The 27,292-nt window shown below is 45.5% G+C and overlaps 1 pseudogene and 1 gene segment (V, D, J or C); one reads left to right on the forward strand and one right to left on the reverse strand.

The window, feature by feature from the left end:
• Positions 1-27,292, forward strand: part of LOC144697834 (Ig heavy chain C region-like) — a 541,886-nt gene that overhangs the window by 162,011 nt on the left and 352,583 nt on the right.
• On the reverse strand, positions 7,500-7,638 carry LOC144698587 (U1 spliceosomal RNA; annotated as a pseudogene).

Below are 27,292 nucleotides of genomic sequence, written 5' to 3' on the forward strand. Positions count from 1 at the left end.
ATCTGGAACTCAGATGCGGATAAGGATTGGTGTTAGGTGAGAAGGTCTGGATCAATGTCTTACTCCAGGAAGCTTTAAAATCAGAATGGCAGCATTTCAGAAATTATTCCTGTGATATCAGTGATCCCATTCCTATCTGTTAGTAAGACCGATGGAAGTATTTAGTGGAGACAGTAGCATGCTGGAGGATGATGTACACAAGGGTTTTCTGAACTGAGGATAATAGTGAGGGGAAAGGAAGGGATCTTGAAAAAAAAAACAGACTTTTCATGTTGTTACAAAGGACATGGGACGTTCCACTTGGTTTGACACAACACACACACAAACCCACATGGATTCACTTCCTATCGATCAGGTGGACCAGGTTTTGCCTCACACCGCCAACTAAGTTACTGACTAAGACTGGCGATAAAGTATCAGTGTCTGTAAGGACCAAAAAGTTATAGAAATTCAAGTAAACATCACCCTCCAGGGACTCAAAGCAGTTTTGACTATCTAATTCCAGCACTTTCTCTGAACCTTAATCTACAATGGACAACATCTTGAACAGACATAATGACAAAAAGCCAAGCCACCAATAGATATTAGGCGGTTTATGGCCACTCTGGTGATCAGCCCTGGTGGGAGATTTTAGACAATACAGAACATCTTTGCATAATTGCAGCCTCTACTTTCCTATTGGTATTCCGGATAATTCCCCTTATATTGATGGTCTCGGTGAAGGTCAGGCCACAGAGCAGAATGGATGAAAAGATGGCTCCAAACTCCTCTAAATCTAACCCTCTGATTTCGGTTTTGTAGCCATTTCCATCCATCTGCTGCCTGGCCCTTCACTCCACACAGCCTGATCTTGGTCACCTTGTGCACACTGTTATGGATAACAAGCGGGTTACAAAACAGAAAACAGAGAGAAGAGGTTAAGAGTAGCAACTCAGACTGGTAAAAGCTGGGAATTGATGTTCCACAGGTAGCAATGCTGGAACCACTGTTATTCAAATTTATATAAACGATTTGGACTCAGAAATCAGAAACCCAATTTTAAAATTTGGGAGCAGAATTACAGTAAATCACAGATAAGAATTCCCAGTTAACAAAACTTTGTTGTACAGTTCATTAAATCTTTAATTCAGTAGCACAGTGTACAATGACATGAGGAAGTGATTAACTGATTTATTTATGAATTAATTGATTACCAAATTGGGAAGTACAGTTAATACTGAGGAAGACTGCAACAAAATCCTGGGATCTAACACACACACATCAATATAGCAGGGAATTCTTGGAAACATGGTGCAGGTCCTTCTTTATCTGGAGATCAAATGTCTGTTGTATAATTGTCCCAGGAGTTAAAAGGATCCTGTGGATTCCTCCTTGTGTTATTTTAATACAGACTTTACACTATTTACTTTTAGCTACGTTTTACTACGTTAAAGGTGCTATGTCAATACAAGTTGTTGTTGACATTGGCTTAAAGTAGTGGACTCAGGACTGTCACCAATAAACCTTAAAAACTTCACAGAATAATCACCACAGTCATTTTTAAACTGGAGACTTATTCCTGCCATTTCAGTTTCAGTCAGGAACAGAGCACACTTTTACACCAATCTCTGATTTAACAGCACATTTCCAGACTACCTGACTGAGGTTGTACAACCACAGTTGTAAAGGAGCCTTTTACTCGGTGCCTGGGAACTTTGAAACCCAATGATTCCAAACAGAAATCAGAGGGTTAGATTTACAGGGAGTTTGTATTTTTCCATCCATTTTTCTATGTGGCCTTGGACTCCACAGCCTGACCTTGGTCACCTTTAAGCTGTATATACTGCACAGAAGTGGCTGTGACACATTTCTCACACACCTCAGGATTAATCCACATGTGGGTTTTGCTGTCAGTGAAGAAATATGAGAAAGACCAAAGTGCCATTTGTCCCTCTCAGTGTGACCCTAAAGGACTGCGCCCAGGCTGAAGTTCTGTTCCTGCTGTATGATCCTCCCCTTGTTTGTCCTTCCTGAGCTCCAGCCAGGTGATGTTAAACACTCAGGTACGAAAGACAAAATTGTACAACAATGTGTGAAAAACAAAGTTTGACATGCTATGTCCAACAAGCCTAGTCTGTCCAACCTTTCCTCATAAGACAACCCGCCCATTCCTGGTAATGATCAACTAAACCTTCGCTGAACTGCTTCCAATGCATTTACATCTTTCCTTAAATAATGAGACCAATATTACACATAGTACTCCAGATGTGGGCTCACCAAGTGCCCTGTATAACTGAAGCATAACCTCCCTACTTTTGTATTCAATTTCCCTTGCAATGAACGATAATATTCTTTCAGCTTTGCTAATTTCTTGTGGTACCTGCACACTAACCTTTTGCGATTCATGCACTGGGACACCCAGATCCCTCTGAATCTCAGAGCTCTGCAGTCTCTCACCATTTAAATATGATTTTTTATTCGTCCTGCCAACATGGACAACGTCACATCTTCCCACATTATACTCCACTTGCCAGATCTTTGCCCACTCACCTAACCTATTTGTATCCTTTTGTAGCCTCCTTATGTCCTCTTCATAATTTATTTTCCTACCTGTGTGTCATAAGCAAATTTAGCAACCATACCATTGGTTCCTTCATCCAAATCATTTATATAAATTATAAAGAGTTGAGGTCCCAGCACTGATCCTTGTGGCACACTAACCATCACATTCTGCTAATCAGAAATATACCCATTTATGCCCACTCTCTGTTTCCTGTTAGCTAGCTAATCTTCCATTCATGTCAATATGTTACCCCCTACACCATGAGATTTTATTTTCCACAATAACCTTTAATGTGACATCTTATCAAAAGCCCTCTGGAAATATAGGTACAGTACATCCACCAGTTCCCCTTTATCCACAGCACCTATTACTTCTTCAAAGAACCCCAATAAATTGGTTAAGCATGATTTCCCTCTCACAAAACCTTGTTGACTCTGCCTGATTACCTTGAATTTATCTAAGTGCCCTGTTATAACACTTGTAACATTTTTCCTATGATAGATATTAAGTTAACTGGCCTATACTTTCCTGCTCTCTGTCTCCCTCCCTTTTCTATTTTCCTATCTCATGAGACCTTCCCCGAATCTAGCGAATTTTGGAAAATTAAAACCAACGCATCAACTATCTCACTAGCCACTTTTTTTAACACCCGAGGATGAAATCCATCAGGACAGGGGGACTTGTCAGTCTGCAACTCCAACAATTTGCTCAGTACCACTTCCCTGGTGATTATAATTTTCTTCAGCTCTTCCCCCCTTCCAAATCCTGATTTACAGCCATTCTTGGCATGTTACTTGTATCCTCTATAGTGAAGACAATGCAAAATCCCTCTTCAATTCATCTGCCATTATTAACTCCCCAGACTCACTTTCTATAGGAGCAACCCTCACTTTGTTAACTCTTTTCATTTTAAAATATCAATATTTACTCTTACTATCTGTCTTTATATTTCTAACTAGCTTTCTCTCGTTCTCGACCTTTTCCCTCTTTAGTAATCTTTCAGTCATTCTTTTCTTTTTTTAAATTCTGTCCAGTTTTCTGAGCTGCCACCCACCTTTGCACAATTATATTTCAGCAGAAACAAACTCCAGCTGTCAGAATGAAAGAATTCAATCCTGAGCAGGATTAACGGCAACAGTAACCAGATTTCAATCCCCATAGTCACTTGTGAACTCGCTGGTGTGTAATCAGATCCTTTTCACTTTTAAAGGTCTTCTCACAGTCAGAACATTTAAAAGGTCTCTGATCAGTATGAACAAGTTGATGTGTCAGAAGGTGGGCTGACTGAATGAATCCTTTTCCACACATGGAACATGTGAATGGCCTCTCGCCAGTGTGAACTCGCTGATGTGTCAAAAGGTCAGATGAATGGGTGTATCCCTTCCCACACATGGAGCAGGTGAATGGCCTCTCCCCAGTGTGAATTCGCTGGTGTGTCAGTAGTTTGGATGGCCGATTAAATCCCTTCCCACAGATAAAGCAGGTGTATGGACGTTCCCCAGTGTGAATTCTCTGGTGAGTCAGAAGCCTGGATAATCGGTTAAATCCCTCTCCACACAAGGAACAGATGAATGGACTCTCCCTTGTGTGAATGCACTGGTGTGTCAGCAGGTAGGATGACTGAGTGAATCCCTTCCCGCACACAGAGCAGGTGAACGACCTCTCTAAACTGTGAGTTTGCTGGTGCCTCAGAAAGTTTGATGAATGACTGATTGCCTTCCCACACACGGAGCAGATGACTGAACTCTGCTCAATGTGAATGTGCTCATGTCTCAGAAGGTTGGATGAATGAGTGAATCCCTTCCCACACACGGAGCAGGTGAATGGCCTCTCCTCAGCGTTGATGAATTTCCAGCTTTGATGGGGAACCAAATCCCTTCCCACAGTCCCCACATTTCCACGGTTTCACCATGGTGCCGGTGTCCTTGTGGCTGTCCATGTTGAATGGTCAGTTTAAACCTCATCCACACAATTTGTCCTCGCTGTGAATGGTGCAATGCTTTTTCAGGCTGTACAATTGGTAAAACATTTCTCCTTCTATATTAAAGATTCAATGATATCCAGCTCCTGGTGTACTGAGTGAATCTGTCAGATTTTGACGTGATGTTTTCTTTGAGTTTCCTGTCAGCAAATCTTCCTGTTCAAGTATCCTGTAAAAGGAGTTTACAAAAGTCAGTAAGGGATAGAAATTCAGAACAGACAATTCCAGTTTCTTTCCTTTTTCTAATTTGTTCATGTGATGTGGGTGTCACTGGCAAGACCAGTATTTGATGCCCAGCTGGAATTGCCTTGAGAAGATGGTGGTGAGCCACTTCCTTGAACTGCTGCAGTCCACGTGGTGTCGGTGCTGTAAGGAAGGGAGGCCCATGATTTCAACTCAGCGACAGTGAAGGAACAGCGATACATTCCCAAGTCTGACTTATGATGGATGAAAGGTGATTGGTAAAGCAGCTGAAGATGGTTGGGCCTCGGACACTGACCTGAGGAACTCCAGCAGAGATGTCCTGGGATTGAGATAACAAAGAATAAAAAAATACTGAGAAATGTTAAATTGTGTTGTTGATAAAAGAGATACTCATTTAGTTTTTCAGAGATCACTGATTTCCCAGGGGTTCACTCTGACTCCCCTGACTGACTGACTGACTCAGGGTCCAGTCCTCAATCCCCCCGATTGGTGACTGAACTCGCTGCTCCTTTGCTCCTCCGGCCTCTGAGCTCCTCTTGCTGTTGTTTCCCAGGACAGTCAATGCCCGCTCTCCAACATGACCCTGTCAGATTGAGTTCAGGGGCTCAGAGGAAGAAAAGAAAATGAGGCGGTGAATCTGAGTTGGGAGAAACAAGGAGAGAAACAGGATTCAATGGAGAAACTGAGCGGGGGGCGAGCGCAGCCTCAGGAGCAGCGAGTGCGGCTCTCAAAGGCCGAACGAGAGCGGCCGGGCCCGGCGGCCGTGCGGTGATCTCCCCGGGCCGGGGGTCGGGGCTGCCCATTAAAGCGATGCTGCAGCGCCTCCCCCATCCTCGCCGCCGCTTCCCGGTTTCTTATCCCGTTTCCAACGAGTCCGACTCACAACAAAGGAGCCGCCCAGAATGCCCCGCGGCTGGCCCTGGGGAGCATGCGCACTCCTAGCGCCTGGGGAAAGGCGTGAGTTGGATAGAGCGTTTTCCGAGGCGCGGGGGATTATGGGAGCTGTGGCTGCCATTAGGAATATGGTCCAGTGCAGCTACCAGTAGACCGGGTATAGTGTCTTATCAAAAAAGGACATGATCCAGTGTATTTTAATCAGGAAGAAGGTCTAGTGCAGTAAGCAGTAGACTGGGTCTCGTGTATTATAAACAGGGTCATAGTTTAATGCAGTATAAGCAGGGATAGGGTCTAGCGAAGTAATCAGTAAACCAGGTCTAATGTATTATAAACAGGGACAGGGTCCAGTGCCGTAATCAGTAAACTGGGTCTAATGTATTATAAACAGAGGTAAGGTCCCGTGCAATAATCAGTAGACCGAGTATCATGTATTATAAATGTACTTACAAGGCCAGTATTTGATGCCGATCTAGAACAGAGCCTAGTGTGATATAAGTAGATATCATTAGAGACATGATCTATTACAGTAATAATTGAGACAAGGTCTAATGAAATATAAACAGAAACAAGATCTATTACAGTAATAACTGAGACAGGGCCTAGTGCCCTAGTAACTGTATGACTCTCAATGAATTTTTATTTTGAAACCTGCAAAGTGAAGATCAAGACTGCGACAAGGACTCTTCCTCTTCAGGAGCTTCCTCCAGAGGGGACGGACTGAGACCTTCTCCAAGGCCGCGCCCCATGGGTCCACATGAGTTTGTGTCTGTTTCTTACCCCGAGATTTAATTGCCTGTCCGGGACCCTGGTTTTCGGTGGCTCCGGTTAACCAGTTCCTGTTGGGCTGCGGTCCTGGAGTTTCAAAAAGATAATCCTAGGGTTAAAGTAGCCCGGCCTTGCAATCTAAAACATACATGTTAGCCTCCGATGTGTGAGGAACGGGAGCCCCAGAAGAGAAAGTGAAAAGTCCTAATGTGAAGCTGTCTAAAGTCTTGTTATAATTCAGGGATAATGCGTGTGTTTTAGGATGTGTGATCATCCTGACCGTGAAACGGGATTCCCGTTGGTCATTTTCTATTCATTTTATGGAGGATTTGGGTTAGATTTCTTCCTGTCTCTCTCCACCTTTCTTTCTCCGTTTATTTCTTCGCTTTGTGCTATTGAAGTCTTGAAGAAATAATGGCAAGTGAATGGAAAGCCTGTTTATGAGATAAACCCACAGCAGGGGAAGTGAGCTGCAGAAGGGGCAGGGAAAGACTTTACACATGGGGAGAGGGGGGCAGGAGTTTGAGAAGGTAAAAATCACAGAGGGAGCTGTTGAAGGGGGAGATTATACAGAGGGGGTGGGAGGCTGCTGTTGATTTCGGAGGGGGGTAATTAGAATGTACATGGGGACAGGGTACTTGCACATGTTTGAAATAGTGAGGGTTCGCAGCTGCATGTTTTAAATGGTGAATGTATATGAATGAATAGCTGACTGATGATATTATACCGAAGTCCAGAGATATACGGGGTGGGTTGGGAGGTGGAGGGTGGTGCTGGAAGGAGTACAGGGACTGTTTTGATGGTGGGTTGGGTATTATTTGGGGGTTTGAGAGAGAATATTGGAGTGGGCAAATACAGGGTTAAAAATGGCACGTGGAATTTGGTGGCCGCAAAAGAAATGGCAGCGATAAAATGATGCGGAGATGGAATAATCGCCTGTTGATAATCGCAGGGAGGAAAAGAATGGGGGTTGGATAGTTGCGGGAGGGAAAACAAAAGAGTCTAGATTTGGAAAGAGTATTTTGTGGCCTATATTACTTGTATGGGATAAGGTATAATAAAGAATCTTATTAAAGAATGAAGTTAAAATCTATTTTTTGAATTGTAAACCAGGGGAAAGCGCGAATGCAGTCACCCCACTACCACAAATTTTGCAGTCGAATATCCCGCATTTGGGGATATCGCAGGCATCAGCACACCCGAAGTGCAATCGGATAGCCTCGTCCTGGGAGAACAACCTGCTATTTTTTTTGCAAAAATATACTTTATTCACAAAATATCTTCAAACAACATTCCAAAACATTTCAAAATCACCAACGCAAATATACAAGCAGGTTCAAACTTTTACAACACCTATCACGAAATCCATTGATACATACAATAAATATTACATTCATTTTGAGCTGTACAGCCCGAAGGGATTTAAACAGTTCCCAGTCCCTCGGTGCACTATGGCAGAAAGGACTTAGGCAGCGACCCTTCCCCATTGCGCCTTTGTGGCGGCTGCCTCAAGCTTTAGTGCGTCCCTCAGCACGTAGTCCTGGACTTTGGAATGTGCCAGTCTGCAACACTCGGTCGGGGACAACTCTTTGCGCTGGAAGACCAACAAGTTTTGGGCAGACCAAAGAGCGTCTTTCACCGAGTTGATTATCCTCCAGCTGCAGTTGATGTTTGTCTCGGTGTGTGTCCCTGGGAACAGCCCGTAGAGCACAGAGTCCTGTGTCACCGACCTGCTCGGGACAAACCTTGACAGAAACCACTGCATCTCTCTCCAGACCTTCTTTGCAAAGGCACAATCCACCAGGAGGTGAACAACGGTCTCTTCCCCACCACTGCCACCTCGCGGGCAACGTGCAGAGGGGGTGAGACTCCTGGCATGTAGGAAGGATCTGACAGGGAGGGCCTTACTCACCACCAGCCAAGCTATGTCTTGGTGCTTGTTGGAAAGTTCTGGTGATGAGGCATTCTGCCAAATGACTTTGACAGTCTGCTTGGGGAACCATCCCACAGGATCCACCCTCTCATTTTCCCACAGGGCCTCTAAGACGTTACGTGCTGACCACTGCCTGATGGACATGTGGTCAAAGGTGTTTTTATGCATAAATTTTTCCACGAGGGACATGTGGTACGGCACAGTCCAACTACTTGGAGCGTTCCGCGGCAGCATGGCCAGACCCATCCTTCACAACACCGGGGACAGGTAGAACCTCAGCACATAGTGACACTTGGTGTTTGCGTACTGAGGGTCTACACACCGCTTGATGCAGCCGCACACAAAGGTGGCCATCAGTATGAGGGCGATGTTGGGCACGTTTTTTCCCCCTTTATCTAGAGGCTTGTACATCGTGTCCCTGCGGACCCGATCCATTTTCGACCTCCAGATAAAGCGGAAGATGGCTCGGGTGATCGCCACCACGCAGGAGTGTGGAATGGGCCAGACCTGCGCCACGTACAGCAACAGCGAGAGTGCCTCACACCTGATGACCAGGTTCTTACCCGCAATGGAGAGGGAGCGTCGCTCCCACATGCCCAGTTTCCTTTTCACCATAGACACTCGCTCCTTCCAGTTTCTAATGCTTGCTCTGGTCCCTCCGAACCATATACCCAGCACTTTCAGGCCATCAGCCCTGACGGTGAAGGGGACAAAGGATCGGTCAGCCCAGTTCCCAAAGAACATGGCCTCGCTCTTCCCACGATTTACCTTTGCTCCCGAGGCTAGTTCGAACTGGTCGCAGATGTGGATCAGTCTGCGCACCGACAGCAGATCTGAGCAGAAAACGGCGACATCGTCCATGTACAGGGAGGCTTTGACCTGAGTGCCTCCACTGCCTGGGATTGTCACTCCTCTTATGCCCGGATCCTTCCTGATGGACTCAGCAAAGGGTTCTATGCAACATACAAACAGAACAGGCGAGAGAGGACAGCCCTGCCTGACTCCAGATTTAATAGGAAAGCTATCTGTTTCCCACCCATTGATTGAGACTGCGCTACTGATGTTAGTGTAGAGCAGCTGGATCCAATTTCGAATTCCTTCCCCAAACCCCATTTTGGAGAGCACATCCACCATGTAGGTGTGCGATATTCTGTCAAAGGCCTTCTCCTGATCCAAGCTGATGAGGCAGGTATCCACACCCTTGTCCTGTACATAGGCAATCGTATCCCTGAGCAGCGCGAGGCTGTCAGAGATCTTCCTGCCTGGCACAGTGCAGGTCTGGTCAGGGTGAATCACCAATTCCAGAGCGGATTTGACCCGATTGGCGATGACCTTGGACAGAATATTATAGTCCACATTTAACAGTTAAATGGGTCGCCAATTTCTAATTTCCTCCCTTCCCCCCTTGTGCTTGTAGATGAGGGTGATGATGCCTTTCCTCATGGATTCTGACATACTACCAGCCAGGAGCATACTCTCGTACACTCCTAGCAGGTCTGGGCCGATCAAGTCCCACAGAGCCGAATACAACTCCGCCGGCAAGCCGTCGCTTCCGGGAGTTTTACTCTTCTCGAAGGACTCAAGGGCCTTAGTCAGTTCATCAGGAGTTAGCGGTTTGTCCAGGCTCTCCCGCGTACTGTCGTCTAAGACCTCCGTGATAGAGGACAGGAAGGACTGGGAGGCCGTGCTGTCTGTGGGCTTCACGTCATACAATCCGGCATAAAAGGATTTGCTGATCCTCAAAATGTCGGACCGTGATGACTTTACTGAGCCGTCTTCTTCCTTCAGGCTGCTGACCACAGAGCTCTCTCTGTGGACCTTTTGGAAGAAGAAACGTGAGCACGTCTCATCCTGCTCCACGGAGCGGACTCTGGAACGGAAGATGATCTTGGAGGCCTCCGAGGCAAAGTGCGAGGCTTGCTGGCTCTTCACCTCTTGGAGCTCCTCCTTGACATCGACCCCCATCGACTGCAGCCGGAGCAGATTCTGCATGTTTTTCTGGAGTCGGGACATTTCCCTCTGTTCCTTTCTAGCTTTCTGGGTGCCTTTGAGGATGAAAAACCTCTTGATGTTTCCCTTGATCGCTTCCCACCAGTGTGTCAGGGTCTCAAAGAGGGGTTTCACGGTTCTCCAACCTTTGTAATCCCTCTTGAGCTCCTCAATGTTCTCTGGGGTCAGCAGTTGCACATTTATCCGCGACCAGGTGTATCTACGCCGCGCTCCGTCTGCAGGGTTGCTGAAGACGTCGTGCAGCTTGGCATCCTTAACTGTTTCCATCAGGGATCTGGACGTAGCGTCCAATCTGCTGTCGGCCCTGCTGGATCGTCCAGCCGCATCGATGATGCAGTTGAAGTCACCGCCCAGAATGACCGGCCTGGAGGTCGCCAGCAGCAGTGGGAGCTGCTGAAAAACCTCCAGCCGCTCAGCCCCTTGTGACGGGCCATACACGTTAATTAACCGGAGTGGAGCGTTCTTGTACATTACGTCTGCTACGAGGAGTCGCCCGCCCACCACCTCCTTAACCTCGGAGACGGTGAAGTTGCCTCCCCGCAGCAGAATACCCAGGCCGGAGGAACGAGAGTCATTTCCGCCCGACCAGATCGATGGCCCATGGGACCACCATCGTGACCATTGCCTGTAGGAGTTCAGGTGCGGTATCGCACACTCCTGCAGAAACAGCAGGTCAGCTTTGACCTTGGCTAGGTAGTCCAAGGTCGCAACACATCGCGCAGTAGATTTAATGCTACGCACATTTATGGATACAATCTTTAAACCCATTTTAAAGCATTTATTCTCCTACCAAACCCACTGTCTCTGAGAGTCCCAGACCTTTAGTCTGCTCCTTCATACCCGTAGTGAGCTCAAATTCCTTCACTTTGGATGGGCTGAGGTAGATTTCCTTGGCAGTGTTCTGCTCAGGTGGCATCTGGAGGTTCACGTAGAGAGCGGGTTTTGAGATGACCTTTGCTGGAGAAGCTTCTCCAAAACTCACCCCCTCTGGGGTGTTGCTGTTCCCGGCTTCCTGGAGCTGGGGTGCGATGATTACCTCACTGCTCCCAGATTCCAGGGGCTGTGGTGTACTGGCCTCCTCAGGTTGCAGGCAAAGTTGGGGTGCGCTGGTCTCCTTGTTGTCTCCAATGTTCTGGAGCTCGGGTGTCTCGTCCTCCAACACCCTGGAGCTTTGCCGCCTCTTCTGTCGGTGCCGCCCTGGCACTTCTTCATCCGAAGAGCTGCTGCCCTTGTCATCCATGTCGGATGGGAGACGCCTCTTGCCGCTTTTCTGGGAAATGGCTTTGCTTCTTCTTCGCTCCTTCTTCCTTTTGGTGTTCTTCACCGTCCGCCACTCCCCCTGCTGCTTTTCCACTGCTGCCTCCTCCTCCATTGATTCGCTGCCCTGAGGACTGGGAGGTTCAGGGGGTAGTGCTGTTGATTGGCTCTCTGTTGCCTCAATCTCTTCCTCCACCTTGTCTCTCTCTGTGTCCTCCTTTGTCCCGTTGAGCTCCCTGGGGGCCTTGGTGGTTGGAGTGACACGAAACATTTCTTCTGCTTCCCCCTCGTTGGCTTTGGCTGCCTGTGCATAAGTACGGCAGCGTTTGGGGCAGGTCCTGTAGAGGTGACCTGCCTCGCCACACAGGTTGCAGCACTTGGCCTGTTTGCAGTCTTTTGTCTGGTGCCCTTCCTGTTAGCAGATCTTGCAGAGGGAGGCGCTGCAGTTGGCCGCCACATGACCAGCCTTGCCGCATGAGCGACAATCCTTGGGTTGCTCAGCGTAGACCAGGTAGCCACGATTTTCCCCGATAGCGAATCTGGAAGGAGGGTGGAAAATGGCTCCCTTACCATCGGTCTTTAGCGTGACCTTAAACAGGCGTTTGCCTGTCCAGATCCCCAACTCGTCTCGAATCTCGGTGCCGCTCCCCACCTTATCGAAGTACCTGGTGAGGAAGGTGACCACGTCGGCGACAGGGACGAAGGGGTTGTACAGATGCACCATCACCACACGTTCCCGTTGCAACGGCAGAGAAAAGAGCGGCTCCGCCGTCAGGATCTTCATCTCCGGCAGGTCTCTCTTTTACAATTCTGTGGGGATGTGGAATGAGCTGCAGGTTCATTATCAGCCAATTCACATTTCCGCCTCAAGTTAAACTTCACCTGCTTGAAATGGTTAAGGGGTGAAATTGGCCTTGAGCTGTTAAGCAAGCTGGCTGCCAGTTTTACACTCGATTCAGTCCTCTGTCCCTTTGGCATCAGAGGAGTAGAAATCGGACCAAGTAAAAACTGTTCCTGTCCCATGGAAGTCAGAGGATATCGGGTGCAGGTGGGAATGTGGAGTTGTGGCCATGATCAGGTTAGCCATGATCTTATTGAATGACGAAGCAGGCTAGAGGGGCCGAATGGCCTGTCTCTGCTCCTGATTCGTATGTTTGTATGTCATTCAAACACTCGCCCAAGGTTACTCATTTAATAGTTTAGTGGCATTGCCACTATAGTAATCTTCCCTTTGAGTTTGGGCCCCTTTACATTACGCCAATCAATCACTATTTCCCATTCTGCGCTAAAATTGTCCTTTAATTTGTCTCATTGTGGGTTTGCTGTTATAACGAAAGCCATGAAGTTATGAACTAAATGCAGTCCAAAAATCAATGCGGAGATCTGATCAAAATAATCACTGGTGTCAAATGTTTTTAATTACAAAGTCAATCATTATATTTACCGAGTAAGTTAACATGAATAGTTATGTTTCAGTTCTTTCTCACTTTCATGAGAAAACCAGGTGAATATTTAATTCTTGGAGTGTCTCTTGCTGAGGTGCTGCTGCTTTGTTCTAATAGTTTTGCTACTCAGTGTTCTAAAACATTTTTCTCTGGCCAGAGCTGGTTGAGCGAGGAATGAAATGCTGTTGTTTTGTTTCATACATGACAAAATCCCCGGTAGATAACCGATATCAGACATGTTTGCAGAAAAATCGTTGAGGCTGAGCCAAAGGAATTTACAATTTAACATAGATCTTTCAAGGGAATCATGTTATGTTCCGGGAACGGATTAATGATCCAGAGGCCTGAGCCAATGACATGAGTTCCAATTCTAATTATACTAATTAATTTAAATGGAGATAATAAATAACTCTGGAATAAAGTTGTAGTACCAGAAATAGTGGTCAAGTAACTACAAGATCACCGCAATAAACTCTACCCGGTTCACTAATGTCCTTCAGGGAAGGACATCTACTCCGGCCCATGAATGATTCCAGGTCACAAGAATGTTGTTGAACATTAACCGCCCTCTTAAATGACCCAGAAAACCACTCAATCGGTCAGTGGCGGCTCTGAAAGGCAATTAGTGATGGACAATAAATGCTGGTGCTCCAATGTCGCCCAAATTGAGTGAATGAATGAATAAAAAGGGCCTGGGTGTAGGAGTGGCTAGAGCGCTAACCCGAGTTCCGGAAAGCTGGAAGGTAAGTCGAAACCGCTGTTAACTTAAAAGTCAGGCATTGTGCCGAGCCGTGCACCACTGGACCAAACATACACCTGAACACATGAGCGTGCAAATGAACAATGGGCAAGTTCCATGTTTCTGTCATTATGTGCAGCTCTAACTGAGCATGATAAGGTCTAGTGATAGGCAACGCATAAATAGGTACCAATAGGCTGCAAAATTTGCATTCCGTTCAGTGCGAGATGAAACGCGACAAATGGGAAATTCACCTAGAACCAAACGTTTCCGATATTGGGGAGGCATAAAATCGGGGAGCTGCATTGGGATATCCGTTTGATGCCCTGGGTATCGCCAGACTGGTGTTAATGAGACAGATTCTTCCATTCGATCCGGCCCAAAAACGGTTTCTGCCCCATGGGAATCAAAGGATATCGGGGGCAGGTGGGAATGTGGCGTTGAGGCCGTAATCAGGTCAGCCATGATCTTATTGAATGGCGAAGAAGGCTAGAGGGGTCGAATGGCCTGTCTCTGCCCCTGATTCGTTTGTTTGTATGTCCCTCAAATATTCGCCCAAGGCTACTGAATTAATAGTTTAGTGGTATTAGAATCTTCTATTCGGTTACAGGGCACAGATCGGCACGCTCCATACTTCAGCCGCTCAAACGTCAGAACTCACTTGGGAGTGAAGACAAATGTTAGGGATAAAATTGTTTTTTCCTGTAGCTCAGAGTGAGAGAGATTCCAAGCAAAATTCAAGCCACACCGGATTTTTACTTCATTCATTGTGCACTGTCCCAAAGAAGAATTTCAGCGCCAATATTTAGTTTGACTCCCTTGGGGTATTGAATTGCCTTTTGGCCAATGTGGGTGAAGAGTGGGAGAAGAACTACGGACATGATGCTGGTTCATCTAGGTTTGCAGACTAACGGCTTTTAATTATTTTAAACAAGGATTGCTCTGGGCCTCGAATTGTAGCTCCACCTCTTCTATTAGTGTCACAGGGCCTAAAAACTATCGGTCCCATTTTGAGGCCCTCTAAAGGTAAATGGTATCCATGAAAATTACATTAATCCAAATTGTATCAGCTTGGACACCAGCAATAATCCAACTTGTTGATTTAATTAATGCCATTAGAACGTTAAAGTATGTCATCCATCCACACTTACAGGTAGCGTGGCCACCGGGCTCTGAGGTGCGTGATCCAATCTAGGAGAGGGCTCAGTGCTGAGTACCAAATATTTACTGAAAGTTATCTTGTTTATGTACGTAGATGGACGATGGGAAATGACCTCCTCGGATCATCGTCATGCTATATATATGTGGTCATGCGCTGTTACAGCTGCAGATTTACATAAGGCACGACATGTGCTCCATTCTCGCTGCGGTGTGATTGATGTTTTTCGGGAAGATCAGACAGGTTGGTGTACATGAACACCAGAGATAGAAGCAGCAGAAGACCATGTGGCACATCGAGCCAGCTCCTCCGTTAAATGCAATCATGGCTGATCCTGGGCTTCAATCCACTTTCCGCCCGGTTCACATATCAGCTGATTCCCTGAGACGCCAAAAATCTGTCTATCCAAGTCTGAAATATTCTCAACAATGAAATATCCACAGACCTCTGGGTATAGAATTCCAAAAATGTACAAATCTTTAAGTGAAGAAATTTCTGCTGATCTCCATCCTAAATGATCGCTCTCTTACCCCGAGGCTGTTTCCGGGGTCTTTAGATTTTCCAGCCAGCGGGACAAACCTCCTCATATCTATCCCGTCAAGTCCCTTGAGAATAGTATTTGTTTCCATGAGGTTACCTCTCATTCTTTTAAATCCCTGAAAATATAAGCCGAAGTCATTTAGCCTTTCATCATCGGGCAATAAACATCACACCTCAGCAGAATGGGAACTGTGGAAACGTAGACATGTCGCCTCCAAACTAGCAGTATTTCAGACATAAATCATTTGGTAATTCTCCAATTGCATTCACCCGACACATCCTGCTTCCTAAATATCCTCCCGTGGAATCCTAACGAGCCAACTTAAACGATGTCACAGTGTACATTTCAATAACAGAAAGATAATTAATATGTCTACTGTATTTAGAGGAAATGTCCTGTAATATGATCCAATATCTAAAAATATTCCAAGTAACCTCGAGGCCTTCAGCTGTTATGTCCTAAGCTCTCTGAAATTCCCTCCCTAAAACATTCCGCCTCTCTCCTTCACACTCTTCCTTTAAGCCGTCCCTTAAACCTATCTCATTCTCATTTTTTTTTGTCATTTGACATAATATCTCCTTATGTGTTTGGATGTCAAATTTTGCTGTATCACTCTCATGTTAAGCGTTTGGGCCACTTTTTTACGTTAAAGGCGCTACATAAATGCAGCCTATCCGTGTTGTTTATGCTGAAACAGAGATGACATTGAAAAACTATTAATCATTGATTTGGCTGTCTTCTATAAACGAGGATGAAGTATCAGAAGCCTATAGCAATCACGCCCCTTCTTGAACTTTACAATGTTAATTTTGTTGTTCCTCTCAGTTAACTTGGTGGCGATTGTGATCCTATCCCGAGGAAGGTGTGGTCTCTCCAAATGCATCACTCGGTACCTGGTGTCCATGGCAGTGACGGATCTCCTAGTTGTTGTGAGCGCTGTGATATTCAATCGGATCATTGGCATTTATTTTCCCGTTAGTTTTATGTCCATGACTCCAGCCTGTACTCTCAGTACCGTGCTAATCTACGCAGCCACGGAGAGTTCTGACTGGTTAACCGTCGCTTTCACCTTTGATCGATACATAGCCATTTGTTTCCAGAAGCTGAAAACAAATTATTGCACCGAGAGAGTGGCGGCTGTGGTTATAGGAACTGTCTGTCTGTTAAGCTGTTTAAAAAGTGTTCCCTGGTACTTTATGTATGAACCACTCTATATAATGAACAATGTACCGTGGTTTTGTAATGTAAAATCAAGCTTCTACACTTCACTCGCATGGACAGCCTATGATTGGTTTGCACGTATTTTAAACCCGGGTCTGCCATTCCTCCTGATTCTGTTGTTCAATGCCCTGACAGTCAGGCACATACTCACGGCCAGCAGAGCCCGCAGGAGACTCCGGGTTCACAGCAGCGGAGAGAAGCAGAGTGATCCAGAGATGAAGAACCGGAGAAAGTCAATTGTTTTACTCTTTACCATCTCGGGAAGCTTCATCCTGTTGTGGATGACGTACGTTGTAGATTTCCTGTATGTGAAAATTACAAACGAACCTTATTTCACAGGTTCCAATTTCAATGCCCCCAAATTCATTCGCCAAGAAAGTGGAAACATGCTTCAGCTCCTGAGCTGCTGCACCAACACGTGTATTTATGCAGTGACCCAGAGAAAATTTAGAGAGGAGCTGAAGAATGCAGCAAAATATCCTTGGAATCTAATTGTGAAGTTAGTAAACTAGGAAAGTCACAGGCTTGAGTTTCGGATACTCATCAAAATGTATATTTTTATCTCTGCGTTTTTCTCCCTGACATGTGGGGTGAAATTGGTCTTGCACAGCCGTGTAAATCGGGCTCTAAACAACCTGCCATCAGTTTGCATCATGTTTCACTGACGTGTCAAGTGAAGAAAATCGGACTGGATGTAAAATCCACAGCCGGTTCCTGGTCGCCAGGCTTGTGTGACCAGTCATTCCAATCCTGCCCCGCCCTCCTTTAGAGATTTCTCCTTAAGAACATAAGAAATGGGAATAGGGAGGGCCAAGTAATTCCTCCAGCCTGCACTTCATTTAATGCAATCGTGACCGAACTTCTATATCAAAGCCACGATTCTCCTCCGTCCCTTTATCCACTGATTCCCTTAGTGCCCCAAAACCCATCAGTTTCAAACTTGAATATGCTCAGTATCTGAATGCCCACAGTTCGCTCTCATAGAGAGTCCGAAAATTGGCAACTCTTAAATTTCTCATCATCCAAGTCCCACATTCCTTATCCTGAAACCATGACCCTTAGTTACATACTATCTAGATGAAGAAACATCTTCTCGGTGTCTGCTTGTCAAGTTCCCAAAGAAATTGAAACATTTCAATGAGATCACTTCGCATGCTCCGAAACTCTGAGACTAGAGGCCCATTCTATTCAATCTTCACCCTGTCTCTCTGACACAAAACAGCTCTGTCCCAGTTCCTTCCTTTGGATACCGAAGGATAGTGTAAAGTGAACTGGTGGATTTGCAGGTCAGTAAAGTTCACAAATGAACTCCTGAAAGTGCAATACATTACTTGGTGATGCACATTTACATGGGCCATTAAAGTATTTCAAACGAATGTGCTAACAGCTGTAAGGAATCATTTACACACCAATGTTAAGCCTTAAAGAAAGGAAATTCACCATCTATATATATGTCTTCCTGTGAATATTCCAAGTTCTCTTTACGGGAACATATTTGCCCTGTACTCCTGTTATTCCCTCCTTGGATGCCTCCTACTGCTCTGACACAGTTTTCCCTGCTCGTAGCTGCTTCCAGTCCACTTGGGTGAAATCGTATCTCATCTTTGTAAAGTTAGCCTTTCTCCAGTTTAGAACTTTTATTCCCGGCCCTACCTTATACTTTCCCATATATATCCTAAATCTAACTGAGTTATGATCACTATCCCCAAAATGCTCCTCTACTGATACGCTTTCCGCCTGCCCGGGCTCATTACCGAATATTAGGTCCAGAACTGCCCCCTTTCCTTGTTAGGTTTTTTACATACTGTCTAAAAAATGTTCTCCTGGATGCAACTTAAGAATTTTGCTCCCTCCCTAACTTGCACACCAAACCTCTCCCAGTTAAAATTTGGGTAGTAAAAATCCTCTACTATTGCTGCCTTATTATTCTTACACTGCTCTGAAATTTGATTAAATATTTAATCCTCTATCTCTCTCTAACTGTTTCGGGGCCTATACTCCACAACCAGCAGCGTGTTTGCACCTTTTGTGTTTTTTAAATTTTACCCAGATGGCCTCATTTGAAGATCCTTCCAGGATGTTACCCCTCCTCACTGCTATAATTGATTCCTTGATCAGTATTGCGACCCGCCCTCCTCTTCTATCCCCCTCTCGATCTCGTCTGAATACCCTATAACCAGGAATGTTGAGCTGCCAATCCTGCCCTTCAGCCAACTCTCGGTCATAACTATGTATCATACTCCCACGTACCTATCTGTGCCCTCAGCTCGTCTGTCGTATTCCTCAGGCTCCCTGCATTAAAATATATTCCATTTATCCTTGCTAAGCTCTCTCCTTTCTTATCTAGCCTATGATATCTCTGCCTTCCAGACTCACTTACTAGCGTTTTAACTTCTAATTCCATCTCAGCTTCTCTCCCCGTTGAACTACGTTTCAGGATCCCATCGCCCAGCCAATTTAGTTTAAATCCAATTCAATTTAAATCCATTCATCGCTACAATGAGAGTCACAGGGACATTCCTGAAAGATCACAACAAAACACAGCACTCAACAAGAAGAGGTCAGGGACATCTGCAGAATTATATTAGATGATTTCAATTCGCATTTATAATATAGCCGACCTTTATAAGTTTATTTACTTCAATTTACATGATGTATTTTACTGCAGTTTCTGTGCCTGACTGTGATATTGAGCAACCCTTCCCCCCCACCCCCCCCCCCACCCCGTCAATGTCCTGCATCCTTTGGCCATGGCCTGTTCACAGACTTCATTTAGAACCATAGACCATAGGAATGTTACAGCACAGAAGGAGGACATTCGGCCCATCTTGTCCATTCCAGCCCGAGGACACCCAGGTGCCCTTTCCAATCCCACTTTCCTGCACCCGGCCCATAGCCCGGCAGCTTACAGCATTAAAGGTGCGGATCCAGGTACTTATAAAAAGAGTTTAGACTTCCTGCCTCTACCACCAACTTGGGCAGCGAATTCCGGACTACCCCACTACCCTCTGCGTAAAAAAAGTTCTTCCTCATGTCCCCCCTACACCTTATGCCACTTATCTTGAATATATGTTCCCTGGTTCTAGTATTCTCCACCAAGGGAAACAATTTTATCCTATCCACTCTATCTATTCCCCTCATAATTTTGTACGCCTCAATCAAGTCACCTCTCAGCCTTCTTTGTTCTAAGGAAAATAACCCCAACCTATCCAATCTCTCCTCGTAGCTACACTTTTCTAACCCTGGCAACATTCTTCTAAACCTCCTCTGCACTCTCTCCAGAGCTACTATGTCCTTCCTGTAATGTGGTGACCGAAACTGCACACAATACTCCAGTTGTGGCCTCATCAGTTTTTTATACAATTCCAACATTATATCTTTACTTTTATATTCTATACCTCTGCCAATGAAGGAGAGCATTTCATATGCCTTCTTTACAACCTTGTCTGCTTGAACTGCTGCCTTCAGGGACCTGTGTGATTGTACACCAATATCTCTTACTTCATCTACCCCTCTTAGTATATTCCCATTTAAGAAGAGTGTGTTGTTGAGGCAGAGAGTATTTATACAAAATGAACAGATTTCACAAGATAGTGCCTGTGATCTTTAAAGCAAACCCCAGATATAGATGATCTTTAGAATATTTCCTTAATGCTGGAATGTTTTCTGTCACCATTAACAATCCAGAGTTTGCTGGTGACAACGAACAGACCAGGATTACACGCCCCTCCCGCCCCCCTCCCCCCAGCCCCATCTCCACAAGTGCAGCCATTTCCCTATTAGGCCACTGACTGTAGTCCAGCTCGCGGTGTTTCCAGTCAGTGTCAGTCAGCTCACGACCGATGGATCTCCCAGGCCCACGGAGACACAAGGAAGTGAAGAGAGAGCATCCTGAGACACGACAGCAAATTATTGGGGGTGGGGATTAGAACGCGTGTCTTCGAATCTGACTCTGTGATGGTCTCTAGGTCGCATCGGATTCTACAGTTTGTTTTCTCGGCCGCTCCTGGAAACAGTTGATGACAGTTTGATCCGAAGTTAATTTGGTTTCCTCTCGGTGTGTGTTTGAGCGGCTGACAGCGTCGGTGCGCCTTGCAGCAGCGATTCTACACCAGCCCCAACAGACTGGAACTCCTTTCCACAGCCTGAAGGCAGTTTTTGTACAGGGATGAGACTGTTTTCCATCACCGTGAGTCTAAGGGCGCATTAATACACGGCAGCGTCAGTCAGCCGCAGACCCGAGATGGTCAAGCTGGTGAATGTGCTCGCGGTTTGGAGCTTGACTGAGAAACGGCTTTTGGCAAAATCAGCTTTATCTTCAGCACCGACCACAAGCCACAATATAAACTCGGGCTGCGAATCTGGGTGTTTCCGATAAATAATAGCCGCTCGTTGTAGTGTCATAGATACAGCTTAAAGTCACCGCATCTCCTTCTGTCTTTACACCTGAGGACAGCAGCTGAGTGACAGAATCTCCATGACTCAGATCTGAAAAACATGTTCAAGCTGAAAAAGATCAGGTCGAGGACTGTTTAAAATTCACGTTTAAATAATTCTTGAAAAATGAGAGAAAATATAAAGTATGTGTGGTTCACAATTACCTGTCAGAAATGCTCCCCAAACAACACAGATGCTGAGTAGCCGCATTGTCGCTGTCTGCTCTGTAGAAGGGGAGTTGGTTATTTGAAGACACCCTTTCTAAACCCCACCCTCAATAATCTGCTGTCGTGTCTCAGGATGTTCTCACCTCACTACCTGTGTCCCCAGTGGTGATGTCTGGACGCCAGTTGGTGAGCTGGCTCCCAATGCATTGAAACATCCCGAGCTGGGCTACAGTCAGTGTTCTTATAGGCGAAATGGTTTCGCAGTTAGACACGTGAGACAGGAGACTGAAACCCTTGTTTAGTTACTGTAACCGGGAATATAGGATTGCTGATTGTGTTTGTTATCCTGGCGTGAATTCTTCAGCTCCAGTTCCAGTAGTCTTACCAACAGGACACAGGTAACCGTGACTTCAGTGAGGTTTCCCTCCTCAATCAGTAAAATAGTGAACTAACAATCATTTCGCATTTTTCCAGAGTGGTTCTTAGATCCGTCATGTTGAAAGGATGATATCTGCTGTTACTGAACATACAACTGAGTAAAATAAATAATAAACTCTGGCTGCAATTTAATCAATTTTATCAGAACTGTCCTCTTCTTTAAAGTTTGCATTTAAAATTCTGTTTCAGTTTGTTCTATTCAATTCTGACATTCGTTGTGTTCGTGATGATCAATCTAAGCATCCATAACCTACAGGATTAGAATTTGTGACGAGAGAGTATTTGGAGTCCGGAGCATCTGTGTTTTATTTTGCAATTTGCCTCTCATCATTTTAAAGTGGGTGGGAACAGAGCGCAGGGAGCGGGTTCAAAGCCTCCAGCGTGAGGTGTCGAGCGGGTTTTCATGAACAGGAACACAACACCAGCAGGACTGTTTTTACAACTTTAACAGGGTTAGAAAAAAGCAGTGGAGCAGAAAAAGAAATAAACCACAGAAATTTTTAGTTTGTCTTGCGCTCCTTTAACACCCATTTCCACCATTGAGATTAGGCAGGCAGTGAGCTGATGCACAGTTGTGCCTCAATCAGCCACATGACCGGGGAAATATGCTCAGATTTTAACCATGGAGACCAGGCAGTGAAAGTGCTGATCCACTGAGCGATGTCTAAATCACCTCCACGGCGAAAAACCTTAGATCCCCAACCGTTAATTCCAGGCAGCCACTGAGCTTATGCAGAGAATGGGCTACACTCACCTGAGCAGGTACATTGCTCAGATTCTCCACACGAAGGATAGACAGGGGTAGGAAAACGTACCTTTCGGCTTGAGTAACTTACACTGGGAAGTCAGTTCACCTTCCATTCTGTCAAACTCTTCGTGCTGTTGCATCATTTTTACCTGCTGTTTGCTTTTTTTCTGTTCTCTGTTTGGACTTTTTAAACCTATATTTATTCCCATCTGTTCTACATTTAATCCGACAGTTTGCTACCTGCAGCCCATCCTCCTCAATCCCATGAAATTCCTTCCGTCCCGCCTTCAACAACCCCTCACCACTCCCCCACTCCCCCTCCCCATTGCCACATTCCCTGGTTATGCCTTGCAGCCTGTTTCCATAATGTGCTATCGGCAGCTTTGAAGAACGTTTGAGTCTGAGCAACCTCTTCCCCCTAGCTAAACTGACCATCAAGCCCTGATTTTGAGGAAATAAAAATTCGACCAGAAGCAGGGACTGTTTAACCGGCAGATAGATTCTCTCTCTAATAAATCTGTCGGTCGAAAGGACTCCGCAATTTGTCCTCTCGGCCGCCAGTGGAAATAGTTGGGTGACAGTTTGATCCAAGGTTAGTGAGGTTAGTGTGTGTCTGAGCGACTGCCAGCGCGCTACATATTGTGGCTGTAACTCTTTGCGATTCTCTACACAATCCGCAACAGACTGTAGCTCCCAACTAAAGCCCAAAAGCAGTTTTTGAACGGGGGTCAGGCTGCTTTCCATCACTGTGAGTCTGAGAGCGCAGTAATACACGGCAGCGTCAGTCAGTTGCAGCCCCGAGATGGTTAAACTAGTTAATTTATTCGAGGTCTGGAGCTCTGCAGAGAAACCGATTCCAAAACATTCTCCTCTCTGTTCCTGAGCATCCCAGGGCCGTTTCCATATAATTAACTGGAAACCCTTCTCTGGTTGCTGACGGTACCAATATAAAACGGAGCTGCTTGCTGCAGTGCTGTAGATACATCGTATAGTCACCTCTTCACCTTCTCTCCCGTTCTCAGATGCCTGCGGCTGAGTAACAGAATCTCCATCACTTGGATCTGTAACACGTGTTCAAGAAGGAGACAAAACTTAGTGATAAACACATTCCTGAAATAATATTAACACTTTACATTTAACCCTAAATAATTGGAGTCATGGAATAAAAACACAAAAGCTGGAAATACTCAGCAGGTCAGGAAGCATCCCTGGAGAGAGCAGCGATAACGTTTCAGGTCGAGATAAAATTTCATCAGATTGGAGTCACCCTTACCGACAAGAAACACCCCGAACACAATCCAGGCGCTGAATATCTGCATGGCCGCTGCAGAGCCCGAAACTGTCGCTCCTTTAAAAGCCCAAACACGGACCGGAACAGGATCTGTTCTTAACGTCATTTTTTGGTGTCAATGTTCCCGCCCAATGAAACAATCTCCAATCTGCCCGTCACGTATTGAGATAAGATTGAAATGAGGTTCAGGGATCATCTGAAGCTTTCTGACCAACAGTGTTAAATATCTGAGGGCGCAGTCAATCTCTCAGTGAGTAGCCTCTGGTGTGAGGGAAGACGCAGCATTACTGATGTTTGCGGATTTATTTCATCGGCTCCACTTGGGCATATTGAGTGCTATATATTTTTATGCTGACGTGTAACGGCTCACCAAGGACGTTAATATCATTGTCATGTGGGTTCCCTCTTTGCCCTGAACTATCGCTCTGAAGGTTAGATTGTTTATCGTCGTTATTGGTAATAAACAATAAACGGATTCTACTGGAACGAATTTGCGATGATGCTGACACACCTTTCGGTGAATGTTTCCATAGAGAGATCAGAGGGAATTTTCTCAATGTGCTTCCCCAGCAGAAATTAATCCAATCTGACCCCCATCAGTCTGATTAAAATCTTAGAATAGAGTTACAGAATGGTTACAACACAGGGGGAGGCAATTCGAAGTCATGTTAGTGTCGGATCTCTGAACGTGCAGCTCACCTAGAACCACTCACCCGCCTTTTCCCCTTAGCCCTGCAGTTTCGTTTTTGCTTCAGGTAATTATACAATTCCTGTGTTGAAACTGCCTCAACCACGCTCTCAGGCAGTGCATTCCACATCCTCGCCATTAGCTGTGTACAAACGCTTTACCACGTATCGCCGTTCCTCCCTTTGACAGTCACATTAAACCCATTTCCTTTGGTTGCCCATGCGTCCGCCAAGAGAAACAGTTTCTCTCTCTCTATTCTTTCCACACCCATTGACATTTTTAATACCGCTATCAAATGTTCTCTAATATTCACCTCCAAGGAGAGAAGGCACAGATTCTCCAACTTATACATGTAACTGAAGTTCCTCTTCCCTGGAACAAGTCTCGTGATGTTTTTATGTACTTGCTCCAGTGCCATCACATCCTTCCTAAAGTGTATGTCCCAGAAATGGACGCCACATTTCAGTCTAAACAGTGCTTTCTACAGGTTTTCATAAATTTCAGGTTTTTGCAATTCATGTCCCTATTGATGAATTCGAGTATTAGGCATGCTTGCCGTGCCAGCGTTAATTATTTCTGCTGATATACCTCGAAACTCCTCTATCCCTGCACTTCCTTTAGAATTGCACACTTTATTTCATGTTGTGTGTCATCATTCTTCGTAGCAAGACGAATAAGTTCACAATCTTCTGGATATAATGCGATATGCTACCTCTCCACCCTTTCCAACAGCGTGTCCATGTCTGCATATTTTGGAGGGGGCATAGATACCAATATAGAAATATCAAGAAACGAATGGACCTGACACCGACCCCTGGATACCCCCGCATATACCTTGCGCCATTCTGACACATAACTGGGCTCTTTTTCTTGTCACTCAGAAAACTTTATCAAATGCCTTTCGGAATCAATATACATCTCATCAACCCTCCCTGTTACCTCGTCAAGTCACACAAGGAGGTTAGTTAAACACGATTTACCCTTAACAAATCCCTGATGGTTTTCACTAATTAACCCACATCTGTCCAAGTGAATGTTTTATGACCACAGCCGGTGTTAATCGCTGAACAAACCAAATCCAAGAGGGAAACTTAGCTTATGGGCCATACTCTTCTTTTGTATTCTGAAAACCAGAAGATGATGCACTGATCTCAACAGTAAGAACTTCAGCAACACTTTTGAGATTTTAAGCATTTAAATAAATGTTTTATTAGCAAGAATAAAAGAAAATTTAAACACACAGGGTTACGTTTGCACAACTAAACATAGGCTCACAAAACATTCCCCCAAGCAGAACTCTGAGAAAATGTTCTTGAGCTACCATCCTCTGCAGCTGCAGCCTTGGAGGGTAACTTGGAGATGATGTTGTCCCCATTCGCCTGCTGTACTTCTCCTTCTAGGCCGCCAAGTGTCGCGGGTTTGGAAGGTGCTGTGGAAGTGGACTTGGCGAGTTGCTGCAGTGCATGTTGTCGATGCTACATACTGCTGCCACAGTGCTTCATTAGGCCAAGGAGTGAATTTTTAAAGTGGCAAATGGGGTGTGCGAATCAAGCGGGCTGTCTCGAGCCTCTTGAGTGTTGTTGGAGCTGCACTCATCCAAGTAACTGGAGAATATTCCATCATGCACCTCACTGTGCCTTGTAGTTATTGGACAGGATTTGGGGAGTCAGGAGGCATGTTTCTCTATGCAGAATTCCCAGCCTCCGACCTGAGCTTGTAGCCACAGTGCTTTTAAAGGTGAATCCAGTTAAGTTTCTAGTTAATGGTAATCGCCAGGATGTCGATGGTAGCGGATTCAGAGATGAGAAGGCTGTTGTCCCGGAATGGTAGACTTTTAGAATCTCTCTTCTCCGGAATGATGATTGCCTGACACTTTGGTGGAGCGGATGTTATTTGCCACTCACCAACCAATGTTTCCCAGGTCTTGCTGCATGCCGAACTGACTGCTTCAGTTTCTGAAAAGTGTCGACAATTTCAGAACATTGTGGAATCATCAGTGACCATCCCCACTTCGAGCCCCATGAAGGAGGGAAGGTGATGACTGAAGGAATTAAATGTATTTGGGCCTCGGGCGCCACTTTGAGGAAATCTTGCACCCAAGTCCCGGGGTAGACATGATTTATCTCCAACAACCACAACTATCTTCCTCTGAGCCGGGTATGACTTCAACCAGTGAAGCGTTTTCACAAGGCTTCCCTCCGATTTCCACTTTGCTCCGTGATGCCAAACGTGATAAAAAATTTTACTATAATGTCAAGGGAAGTCGCTCTCACCTCACCTCTGGAAATGAGCTCTGTTGTCTTTGTGTGGACTAAGACTAGTGAGATATGGAGCCAAGTGGCGCTGACAGATCCCAAACAGAGCATTAATGAGCAGGCGATTGTAAAGTGAGTGCCGCATGGTCGTACTGTCGACGACACTTTCTATTACTTTCCTGATGATTTTGTAGACTGGTGAGGCAGTAATTGACTGGATCAAATTTTCCTGTTTTTATTTGTGGACTGGATGTATCCTGCATTTATGGGTAGTAGACAGCGTATTATCTAATAAATTACAGGAACAGGCACGGGCCATTTCGCTCTTCCAGACCGTTCCCACATGCCTGACGTCAACCTGAACTCCACCCCCATTGCCCCCGCCTCATATTCCTTAATTTCCTTTGTACCCAAACGTCTATCTACATCTGTGCTGAATGTGCTTAACGACTGAGTATGTAAGAGCTCTCTGAAGTGGAGAATTCCAAAGATTCGCAACCCTTTGAGTGAAGAAATCCCCCTCATAATGGTCCACCCGTGATTCTGAGACTGGGACCACGCGTTCCAAATTCTG

This window comes from Cetorhinus maximus, chromosome 23, assembly GCF_964194155.1.
Source record: "Cetorhinus maximus chromosome 23, sCetMax3.hap1.1, whole genome shotgun sequence".
Lineage (NCBI taxonomy): Eukaryota > Metazoa > Chordata > Chondrichthyes > Lamniformes > Cetorhinidae > Cetorhinus > Cetorhinus maximus.